The sequence below is a fragment of the Dromaius novaehollandiae genome, chromosome 5, assembly GCF_036370855.1.
Source record: "Dromaius novaehollandiae isolate bDroNov1 chromosome 5, bDroNov1.hap1, whole genome shotgun sequence".
Lineage (NCBI taxonomy): Eukaryota > Metazoa > Chordata > Aves > Casuariiformes > Dromaiidae > Dromaius > Dromaius novaehollandiae.
In genome coordinates, this window is record NC_088102.1 from 26,343,106 (window position 1) to 26,355,682 (window position 12,577).

The following is a 12,577-nucleotide window of genomic DNA, read 5'->3' on the forward strand; positions in this document are numbered from 1 at the left end:
ATAATATTCTTTGCAACTTCAGCGCATTCACACTTCACCTCCTCTCACACCTCATTTGGCATTTTGTCCTCTGTGCATTTTAGCAATGCATCAAACTGCTCCCCAATTACCACTATGTAGCTTTCTCCAACATACTCCAAATTATTCCCAAAGGGCTGAAAGAATCATTTCATGCATTACAAGCATGAATCCCAAACTCTAAAAGAAGCAGCCGGTGATCTGAGTCAGTAACAGCACCTGGCAGAGTTTTATGGAAGGAAAACAACTAGTTTCTGCCCTTCCCATATAGCAAAGAGCTTTAATTCCCCCCCCCCTTTTTTTTTCTTCTCTTTTCTTCCATAAGATCTCTTATAACAGTCCCAGGTATATCTTCCTCTACTGTGATGTTGAGCTGAATGACCTAATGTTAATATTGTGCCCGATTTACATTGGTGTATCCCATCTGATTTTGACAATTCTCATTTACACAAGTATAAATGACAGCAGGTTCAGATCCAAAGCACCTTAGAAGACAATTTTAAAAAGTAAGTTCCCAAACACAGCTCGAAGCTTGTAGATGGCTTCTTCATCTTGCGGCTTCTGCTCGTCTAGTTTCCCATATAAATTTTTACCACCAGTCTCTTCCTTCAACAACGGTGACAGCATTTCATGGTTGTTAGCTGCTTCCAGAAGATGAAGTAACCTATTATAAATTACCTATTGCTGGGAGTGAAACAGAACCCGTTAGCACAGTAGTCGCTCCTAAAAGCCAGCAAGTACTGACTAGATTATTACAGGCAGAAGGTTTTCAATCACAGTTGGAATCATTTTAATATGGCCTCCTCCTCAAAGATTTTTCTCTATGGTTACTAAAGGGTTTTCCATGATTTAGTAGTCCCTATCACGAAAAGTGTCAAGTCTTTATCCTAACTCTAACACTGGTGAGGTACCAAAGATACAGTGAGACCACTCATATTAGATGTCATTCTCCCAGGAAAAACTAAATGCACTGAGGATTGAGGACAACGATCAGACTAATGGCAACCCCAAAATGAATGCATTGTTTCCTGTTAAATCTGTATTTAACAAGGTAAAGGAGTAACAATGAACAACAATTAAGAAAGAACCCTGATAAACCTGCTGCTGATTAAAAAAAAAGATAAAGATGATATTTAAAAGAAATACCACTACATATTCATCGTATCACAGTGTGGACAAGATATACTCTAGACTAGATGAGAAATTAGCTAAAAAATTCTTGCATCTTTGCTCTCCTGTAAAGGTTGATCAGCTGGTTAGGAATTGCAAGCCAACATACCTGGCATTCTTAATGCAGGCTGCAAGATCCCAGCAGTTCAGATCCCAAGGTCCTAGTTCTACTCCCAGCTGTCAATTACCCACACAAGGGACATCAAAATATACTTCCAGGGAACCAGGAAGGGGATACTTTTCTTCTGCATAGGTTTAACCTAAATGTACCAAAAGTTTCTAGATGTTACTATATTAGGAAAAGACTGATGAACTGGATAGAGTTTTAAGACACCAAAAGGTGGTTGGGTAGACTCAAGCATGAGGAGAAAGCAAGAGACTGCTTCATTTAGGAAACAGTTTGCAAATATATGAAAAGAGTACTCAAAGATAGCAATGTATTTCTCAGTGTCAGTTAGAAGGATATCCAGGAAGACCGGATGAAGCTAGGATGGGAAACACTAAGGTTTCTCTTCTGTAATCAAGCTTATTCACAATGAGATCTCCAGGGACCATAGAATAACACCTTAGGCAATGTGCTGACAGGCTCCACATTTGTGACATTATACCCACAAGCTGGGGAAGTGTGTTTGCAGAGCAGGACCCCTCAGAGACAACAGAGTCTCTCTGGAGACTCCACGAGGTCCACAAACCTGGAAACCTCTCTTAACACAGCAATGAGAGCATTGCCAAGGCAACCAGAAGAAACCCACTTTCAAAGTAATTTGACAAAGTAATTTGAATGGTTCCTGGGAGCAGTTCTGTGACAAGAAAGGTGTGATGGCAGCTCCCAGGGCAGCCTTGTAGCCCCTTGCACAGCAGCGCATGTCCAGGGCGCTGTCAACAGAGCCCTGCAGGTGGCTGCCGAGCTCTTGCAGCTCCTACCTGTGCTGGAGCTGGAGCAATGGGCAGGTGGAGGCACAGGCAGCTGCTAGTCCCCCACTGAGGGTGGCAAAAATATTCTCCTTACAAAAGAAGGACACTTCTACCTAGGGTCCCTGAATTACAACCGAAATCTAACAGTCAGTAACCTGCAGACTGAATATCGGTGTCTCTAACATCCCAAGCGCCCTGCATTTGCAAGCTCTCCCACGGTGACAGCTGAAAGCCGGAGATGCTGCTGCTCTTACAAAAGGAGAATTTGTCGTTCAAGATGCTTTTCCCAGCAAGACTCTGTAGTCATGAGAAGCTCTTATGGAGCAGATATCTGAAAGGACTCATCGCTTCCTTCTCTTGCCCATGGCAGTGATTGTGTTTTCCTCCTTCCTCCAGATCTCCACCTAACTGCAGTGAATGGCTGACTGGTGCAGAAGGGCAATCTCCGTCATACACCCCACGTCAGGCTCAGGCAGTGTCCCTGGAAGAAGTAACCCCAGCCCAGAGGCTTCCGTGACACTCTAGCTTTAGCACTGAAATCTTTTTTAAAAAACTGAGATCTCCATACCTCTGCCTCCCCCCATTCCCCCGAAGCAAATTAGCAAGCTGCATCTCCTGTCTGCTTCTTTCACTCTCCAGTGTTATACAGGAGAACTCTACAGGGACAGGTGCATATTTTGCAAGACAAAATTTGGGTGCAACTTCTTCCTCTGTCTCACCCAAGACAATGTGTTTTTTCTGTGCCCATCTTCTATAGTCTAAGTGCTCTGAGCCCAGGATAGCCTGATGGCTGTACAGGCCTAATACCACAGTATGGTCAGCTACATGCCAAAGGCACGCTGACACTTACTGAACTTCACTGCCGAAGTTGCATTGCCTACCTTGAAAACCCCAGGCACAATAAGTTAGCATAAACCACTCTTTTACAACATGTATTTACTGGGTCCCTTTTCAATCAACACACTTTTGAATCAAATAAATTATCTCCTAAGAGGGAGTCAAGAACTTATAATAGACACCAACTGCCCAACCTCTTTTAATCCATGCAATATTAGACTCCTTAGTCATCAGGGTAACAATCCTATTTGCAAATCAGCTACCTTTATCAGATAACCAGCAGGACCTAGTACAATATCTGTTAGTCCAACAACATCAGCACCAAGATATATAACTGCTTCTGTACAAAAACCTTTCTTCTAATCCTTCTTAAACTCAACAAGACTGATTGGTTTTTATTATTCATGAATTAATTTTTAACTCTTGGTCCAACAGGGGAATTGAATTTATAACATTTTGCAGAGACAGAGGCAAAGAAATTCTATGCTGAAAAAGCAGATCAGCCAAAAGCAGGTATTTTTTCTTCTTTCAACCAACAATTAAAGCGGTGAGGGGTGGGAGCTGCATCTGTTTTTTTTCCACCTAAACACCTTAGATCTAAATTCTAAGGAAAATGAATGTATTAAAATGTATATAAACAACACATCACTGCACGAAGAGAGCTTTTGCTTTTTTGTTTCATAAATGTTATGAAATGCTTGTAGAATTAATTTTGTTCATACTTTTAAAAGAAGTTCATGTTAGAATAGGAACTCAAGTGGAGAAATTTCCATAGAGATGGTCTGTATTAGGAGAAAAGTAGTGATCATTGGTTAGGGCTTACATTTCTTTCTGCAGTGACAGTCTCCTAAATTGTAATCGCTATAAGAAAAGCAACTACTCTGTTTTAAATGAAAACAATTTCTAAAAGCACAAAAAGAGAATGATCAGAAATACTGTATCTGTTGAAATAAAAAGCCAAAGCATCCCACCATTGAATAACTTTTTAAGCGAGGGATTCCATTAGGGGAAGCACACTATATTTTGTGCCTTCCAAAAAAAAGTCACATTTAAGAACAAAAAGAAAAAGGAAGTAAAAAAAAGTTCCTCCAGTAACCAAAGATTAAACCAAAAGAAAAAAGAAATTCCAAGCTATTGGTTTTTCTCACAGCACCTTAAGCCCAGCTTTGACGGGAGAATATCTTAGCTGGTTCTAAGTTTTGCATGCCAGTTTTTAAATTCCTCTCTGGCATTTTATTTAAAGAAAATATCTGCCTCTCTTTACAATCACATAATCTGTTGTGAGTGATCTATAAATAGAACATCTAATTACAGTTATTTAGTAGCACCTAACCATGTGTATCTACTAAACATATCCATTCTAACAGAAAACACTGAACACTTTTTTAAGCATAAATGTTATGCACAGTATATTTGGACTGCATTCAGCTATCTACATTTATAGAACACCTTCTAGGCAATAATATCCAAAAATTTACAAACATTAATTAACAAAACTTTAAAACAACCTTGTGATGAAGACAGACATACCTATATTTTTTTATATACATTTAAGCACACATAAGTACATAACCACATGCAAAAAGTCTTGCATATGTGTAGAGAGACTTTTCAGGGGTAACTGTGCAAGTAAATTAGTACATGCATGCAACAGAGAATTAAAGTGTGGTTATATACAAAATTATATGCATCTCATACATGTGAGTTTTCTCTTCACTTGTAGCACATGAAAATTTATTTAAAAATAAGTATGCACGTACACATTCTGATACACTTATGTTCACGCATTTATAAATCTCTGTGTGCAAGAAAACACTTTCTCTCATTCTTTGACTCATTCTAGTCCTCTACAGCGTGCTTGGTGCTACTACGCAACTTGCATCAATTATTCTGAGGGAGACGCGTCTGGCATCATCTATGTAAAGTAATACATACGGACACATCAATACACTTAAACCATCATTTTCAAAAGGTCACATTTGCTACAATCTATTACGGCAAAAAGAACCCAGGAGAAGCAAACTTAACATCCTTCCAGAAGCTTGAGCACTGAAAGCAAGTCCCCGTGCCGGGATTTTTTTGGCTTGGAAAGCTAGTCTCGGTTGTGTCCGACAGCTGTGCCCCCTCCCTGCCCCAGCCCCTGGCTGGACCGCATTGCAGGCTGCACACCACCGCTTGGGAGTCGCTGCTTCACACTGCTAGGTGTATGAGCCCAGACCCAGGCAGGCACCTCCGCACTTCAGATGAATCGGATAACAAAAACTGTCTACTAAAGAGCGTCAGGCAATAGGTATCAAGGTTTGTAGTTTCACAGGGGATGGTTTTCAGTCTCTCCGTGTATCACTACCCCCTTAGTCTCCAAAAATGACCAAAAAAACCCCAACCAGCAGAAGTATAAAAACTACAAAGAAGCTGAATTAAACATCAACTGCAAGAGGCGAAGAGAAAAAACATCCCGTATGTCTGAAAAAGGGCTGGAGAAGGACTGAATTTGTGCATCCTAAAGAAATTAAATCATGCCTCCTCCTCTACAGCACTTTCTGAACTGCTAAAACCGGACAGCATTCACACACCATACATGGTCTAGAAACAAAGAAAAATAAAGACGCAGCAACTCTTCAAAATTGTTGTGTAAATCAAGGATTTTTTTAAAAACATAAAAAGCAAAATATGGAGAAAATATATATGTTGAAAATATATATAAGCTAATTCTGGTTATGTGCACCAAAAAAAAAAAAAAATCTAAACTAAGTCCCTGAAACCAGTAGTACCTTATATTCTCCATTGGTATATTCCCAGATCTGTGAAAACCTCATCCACGTAAGCACAATTTCTTAAATCAGGAAACAAAATAGTATTGTTGAGAATAAGAAACTTATCAGATTGACTGAATAAAAAGAAAAACCACACAGAAGGGTTTGTAAAAATAAAATTAGTCAGAGTATAATTCTTTAGTACCCTTATTTTTAGATTTTTAATTTTTTTATATACAAAATGGTGTAAATCTCAGTGAAAAATCTGGTCTGTAATTGTTCTTGTCCGCATATTAAAAAAAAAATGTACTAGCAGCAACTGATGGAAAATCGTATTTCCGTCTTATTTTCACCCAGGTGTTTGCAGAGAAAGAAAAAACTCACGTTCTTAAAATGATCATCTCCATATACAAAATCATAACAGGAGAACTGAACATTTTTTTAAGGCTGTTCTTTTGACCTTTCTCTTCAGTAAAAGGACAGCGAGACAATACGCTCACCAGCATTGTTCACAGTGACGGCTCCATCACCGGAGATTGAGGGCCATTATTACTAAAGGGAACTTTAAAGAGCCAGGAGAAAAAGGGGAAAAATTAGAAAATAACACTTCTAAATATGCAGTATGTACAAAAAGCTTTTCAGAAAAGCAGAAACTCAGCAACAAGAAATCTTCTTGTAAAAACAGCTGCAATAAAACATAGACAATCAATTCAAAACAAAAGGTGCTTTGATGAGAAATTGTCTTATGCAGGGCACTCCAAGCTGGAGGTCCCAGACACAATTCCGTGTCCTCCATCATAGGCTTTTCTAATTTAAGAAAATTTTCTGATTCTTAAAATACATGGCAATTCCAACCTAATTTTTAGGAATGGGAAAAGGAAAGTCTGGACTCAAGGAAGGGCTTCTCGACCAAGGCTCTTACCCTACCTAAGAACAAACTAGAATAGGCTTCATTTTCCTTCCAAGCCTTCAACAGGATGCAGTATCTGTAAGACATCCTTACAGCTATGACAAAATTATATGAAAAAAGCCATCCCTTCTACATTTAATTTACTTCCTTTCACATTCACACAAACGCAGGAATAAATAAGACTCCCTCCAAAACAAGAACAGTCCTGTCATGAAATTTACTACAACGTAAGTCCTATCTGAAAATGAAAAAGAAAAGAAACGAGAGAAGGTATCTGTATGAAAATGCAAATGAGCCCTCTTTTCCTCATATACACACATAAGTTTGTGATTTCTTTAGGAACGGATTCTGGCTGTGTTGTTCGCTACATCCTTATGGGTCAGGAATATTCTTTGTAAGATGACAAAGTCAGCCTACGGGTGCCTGGACTGAGATTTGCCGGCATCCCACAAAATGGAACGGGATTTCTTATGCATTTTTTTCCTCCCCCATTCAGAAAGGGAGTGCAAGAAAATTCCAGCTCAGCAGGGACACAGAGCCATCGCAGGTTGTGTGATAACAGCTTGCCACCTGCTTTTCGCAAGTTGTCTTTGCGAAGTGCAAGGGGCACTGAATAGTAACATTGCCTGTGGTGATAGGAATGCACTGAACAGCTCAGTATGCAAAAGCACTTACTGGTACACAGTGCTCTTCACAAAGGGCATTGCAGAATGCTTTCCAGACTGTGTCAGAAGTGCTAGGAGAGGAAATATCGGTGTGCATGTCGCGGGGGGAATGTAAGCGCTTGCCATCACAACAAAAGAAGGTACAAGCAAATACAGGTACAATGCTGCTCATAGCAAAAAAAGACTTACCAAACAGAAAACTTAACAGTAGGTCAGACTAAAAGGCACATTTCTTTGCAAGAGCAGCAAGGGTTAACTGCAGCACGCAAGCGCCCGTCCAGTCAAGATAGGGTCAAATGATGTGCAGTGAAAGTTTCAAGTCCTCAATCCCCCAGAGCTTGTTTGCTAATTACATTTGCAATTACAAACATGACAAATATATTATTATACAGTGCATTCCACCTTGAGCAGGCATGCTTCTCCTCACGGACAGTCACTGCCAGCAGCCAGACTCTCAAGCACTGGAAGAATCAAAGTACACTGTGCTCCAGCTGCAAGGATCATTTTGTGGGCATCTTTAGCGCTCTGGAGAGGTAGGATACAGCTTTAGAAAGAGGCAGCATAGCAAGGATGGAAACAAAGTCAGAAAATAAGTTACTACAATTTAATTTCTAAGAAGTATAATTCACCAGGTCAATAGCTACTACCAATAAAAAATACTAAATTATGTTCTGTTCCTGATGGCAAATCACAAAACACTTTGCACTTTCAAGCCACATAAGACATGATTACATTCACAACTTAAATGCAGCCCATACTAGGGAGACAGAAAGAAATCAAGATTTTTCTATTTTTGGCAAGGTCACCATAGCCGAGTATCTTCTTTATTAAGTCCCGTCCCAAACAAATAAACAATTATCTGATTTGTAGTTTTGTGTGGAACACCTCTGCTTCTTTTTTTTTTTTCCTCCCCCAGTTCCTATAGCAGCATTACCTAGGAACCTCACTGCTGGATACTGGATAAATGCTAAATTTACTTGCTCACACTGCACAAACTAAAAATTATGTTGTGTTCCCTAGCTGTAAAGCTGACATCAATAGCTCCACAGAATAAAAAATAGGTCTTACTGGGAAGAACTTGACAGTCTCCACAATCTGTAGTGGAACTGTTGACTTGCAACAGTAGCTGCTGACATGACCACCAGCTTCTAAACTGAAGAGCGCAAATTAGAAAAAGTAGAATTTGGGGAAAGGATTTGGGCTTTTCTACCCAAGCCTTACCACTATCTTTTTCTACTTTTACTCTTTCTTCCCCTAATTAGACACATCTCAGATGTTTTACACTCTTCAGAGAAATTCTACCTACCATGCTCCCGATAGAACCTGTAAAGTTTACTTACTCTCAAGTTTAAGCCTTTTCCCTTCTCCCTTCTTCCATTTCCTAAGAGACATTGCATCCTCTCAGCTCTGGAATATATGGGAGAGAGACCCAGTGACACAACATGCACAACTTCTTACTGAACTAAAATTACTTGAACAGCACAGGTTACTTCAAACAATGTTAATTCTGTGCAGTAGCAACACAGCAGAAGCGAGCTGGGGAGTAACAGCAAAAGGGCACAGAGGATAGAGCAGCATTCTCTTGGAGAGGAAGAAAACGGGATGTGAAATCTCTGTCACAGCAACTTTCTCTGATGCAATCTCTCCAAAGTCTTTTCCCTCTCAGGCTAAATGCAATATTTATTGATTACTTCAAATCGATACAATGAAAAAAATCCTATTTTTTAAAATATATCGATCTTTCCATATTTCTCAATAATTCATAATGATTAGACCATTTTTACTTTTACAAGTGGAATTTGGAAGAGGATAAGTTAATACAAATACTGTGAGGGTACCAGTTTCCTCTCCTGCGTGGTGCTCAGTGAGCTTCATGTAGCAGGACCCCATCCTGTGACGGGAACTTACTTAAAAACCCTGCAACTAGGCCATTTCCCTTATAGAGGTTTTTCAATTTATTCTGTCAATAAAACAAACAACTCCCACCCCATTCTCCCCAATTAACAATTCCTCCCTATCCCAGACTTTTAGAGATACTCAGCGCAGACAGTTGCATTCAGCTTCTCTGACTCAGATTTCCTCCCATTCATGGAGTATAGAGATTTCCAGTAACCTCTAAAATCAAGTCACATTTCCTCAGTCTGTGCATTAGAGTCAGTGGCAACAACTTTGTTAATTCTTTGTTAATTTGCGTGATCTGGAATTTGCTCTTTCATTGACTTAAAATTCCAGTGTCATACCTTTATGTCTCTCTATCATCAAATATATCATTTTTTCCTTTCTAACCATTTCCTTCTGTTTATAAAATAATTTTCATTTTTATCAGATCAATGACTCGTGTCTTTCTTATACATCAGAGAAAACAGTGTAAGAGACACAGCATCTGGCAAGGTGCCCTTATTTGCCAACGATTTTTATTTTCCCTTCATTATGGTTACTTGGTCAGTTTCTGTCTGTCATGTAGAATATTAATTAGAAACAGCAATGGCAATTTTATAGTCCTATCAACATTTCTAGTAGCAACTATAACTAGGCAGAAAAAAATTCTCTGGGACATAGCAGTTAATACTGCGAAGTAGAAATGCCGTATTTCACTCTCCTATGAAACAGCCTTAGGTTTACATACAAGAGATACACAATACATATTCAGTATGGAGAAACGTGTGTGTGTGTGTGTGTGTGTGTGTGCGTGCATGCATGTGTGTGTGTTTACCTGTACATAAATATTTATATATGCACACATTTGTGTGTGAATATATTCACACACACATTTTACATGTCAAGAGTGTACATTCGTCGTGTCTGTACACACATTCACTTCCCACTGTACTACAGACAGACATTGTCAATACGGTGCAACTAATGTATTCACTCCATATGCCCAGACCTGAGACACAAACTGCAGGTACAAATCATTTTCTTTGTGACTTTCCCAATTCAAACTCATACAAAAGGTTCTTGCATGGAGCTGCTTCACCTGTTCCAGGAACAATTTTCCCAAAGGCTGGTACTAAATGTAATAAGTGCTCACTAAAGAGAGGATTCCTGCGTATGAAACCAAATACATACACACCAGCTTAGGACAAACGCGCAGATGGTGGAAATTAGGAACAAGTGTTTTCTTCTCCTCACTGCAAGATCCTGCACAGAGGGAAACAACATGATCCACTGCCCAGAACTTCGTCCTGTTCCCAGCGTACTTGTTCGGATCAGCACACACAGGCAAAAGGAAAGGGAACTTTCACTACCTGAGGAAGACAAATCCCCAGACTAGAGTGGGATGAGGGGCAATGAATTCCTTTGCTTGGTTTTTCATCTGACCCTTCTTGGGTTTGACTGTTACAAAAATTACAGTCTCCTCAAACTCCAAGGTGAAGGGAGTCACCTCCTCTCTCCTCTGCCATGCTCGTCCTCTCTCTTTTTCTCTCACTCTCTCTCAATAATTGCTAGGTGAAATACAGTTCCCAGGTAACTGTATGGATCACGTATCGAGTGACCACATCCACTTCTCTTTCCATATTCTATTCTTCCTCCCTATAGCTCAACAGTTATCTAAACAATAAGAGGCAGTTTGCAATATTTGAAAAATCACTCTTAATTTAAGATTTAAGATGACAAAAATGCTGCCAACATAATTAAAAGCAAGAGTTTTTTTTTTAAAAAAAGGAAAAATAACTATCAAAATCTTCACTAGCTAGCAGTCAGAAGAATAAGTCAGCACAATTAGCGTAATATGTTCACACAACTAGATAAAAATACAGGCACAAATACAATATCTATATTGGTATGTTCACAGTACATTTGTGTTACAGCGGGAGGAAAAATGGCTAAAGCAATACATAAAGCATATAAAGTGACCAACTTCTATCCTCAGCTACAGGAATGCAATCTCAAATCTAACCTTAACAAAACTAGAATGTAAATCAAAGCAGTATCTGACCCACTGCACATATACCTTTAAATATACTGTATTTCTAAGGCTTCTCACATTTTTTTTCCTTCTCTCAGTAACTTTTTCCAGACTTAGCCATACTTTCTTGTATCATCACTGTACTCTTTCATTAAAGAAAAAATAGAGCTTCATACATTTCAAATGATATTCTTGGTCTCTCTTCCCCAACCTCCACAATTTTAAAAAGGTTAGTTGCCACAGAGAGCCAAGCAAAGCACTTTGCTTTACAGAGAGAGCTCCAACAGCTTCTCTTCTCAAAACCTGTGTTCTCCGTCCACTGTAAAGCCATAGGGGCTCCGTGGCACTTCCCCCAGGGCCACCTTCATCTGTCTAATCAGCTGCCAAAGTGTTGCAAATAGGGGTAAGGCACTCTTGACATTGTTGGGAGCTGTCTGAGAGACCAAGAAAAAAAAGTAAAACAGATGAACAGCAATCCAACATGAATCTTATTTCTTACTATATTCACAATATTTGCGTTCCTTTTCTCAATATCAAAAGTACAACAAATGAAAGGAAAAAGTTAAGAGAAAATATAGTACATGGTTATGATCTAGCTTTTGGTTTTGGTTGTGGCATTTTGTTCTTTTTCTTTTAATGAAGGTAAAACACACTTTCTATTTTTGACTTAATATTAAAAGACTCCCAACGGCATACAGAATATCTTTCCCTTAAGAAGCTGTTTGTTTATTTTTAATTCAAAATGGAGCAGCCACAAGTGAAGCACCAGTGCGAAAAAGAAAATCACATGGGTTAGATTATTAATTTCTATTAACAATACTAAGTCTCATTTTAATGAAATTGCTGGAAGCGGGGGATTAAAGGAGGAAGAAATGAGTGTAAGGACAGACGGAGTATCAGGAAACAAGAGACAGAAAGACAGATGTAATGAGAGAAGAGTGGTAAGTAGCATTGTGGGGGGGTTGTTTGTTTTTAATTGTTTTAATTCTACTAACTACAATGTGTTCTTAAAAGAAAAGCAATGAAACGGGCAAAGTGACTTAACTCCCGTCTCTGATGACACCACAGAACCCTTGCAGGTGACACACGGATTAACATGCAAACACACAAAAGGGGACTCAGCTCAGGGAGAGATTTATCAGAGAGCAGAAACCCATTTGAAAATGAATTGCTCCAGTCAGCTAGATGCGAAACTGAGAAGATTTTACCTTGTCTCCTAACTTCCCCCAAAAGATCAAACCTAACTTAATGTGCTAAAGTGATTTTAAACGCAGCATTCCCAGGCACAGCCCATTTCAAAATACAAAGGGACACAACAGTAGTAGGTGCTGAAGTAGCTGCCATCGGTCCCGGCTCAGGATATCTGCTCACTAGCCCTCCAGCTCCCTCCACTCCTTCC

General features: G+C 39.3%; 1 protein-coding gene across 2 annotated transcripts in view; it reads right to left on the reverse strand.

Annotated features, from left to right (window-relative positions):
- ESRRB (estrogen related receptor beta) overlaps window positions 1–12,577 on the reverse strand; it is a 133,042-nt gene that overhangs the window by 73,204 nt on the left and 47,261 nt on the right. The gene's annotated exons all lie outside the window — the stretch shown is intronic.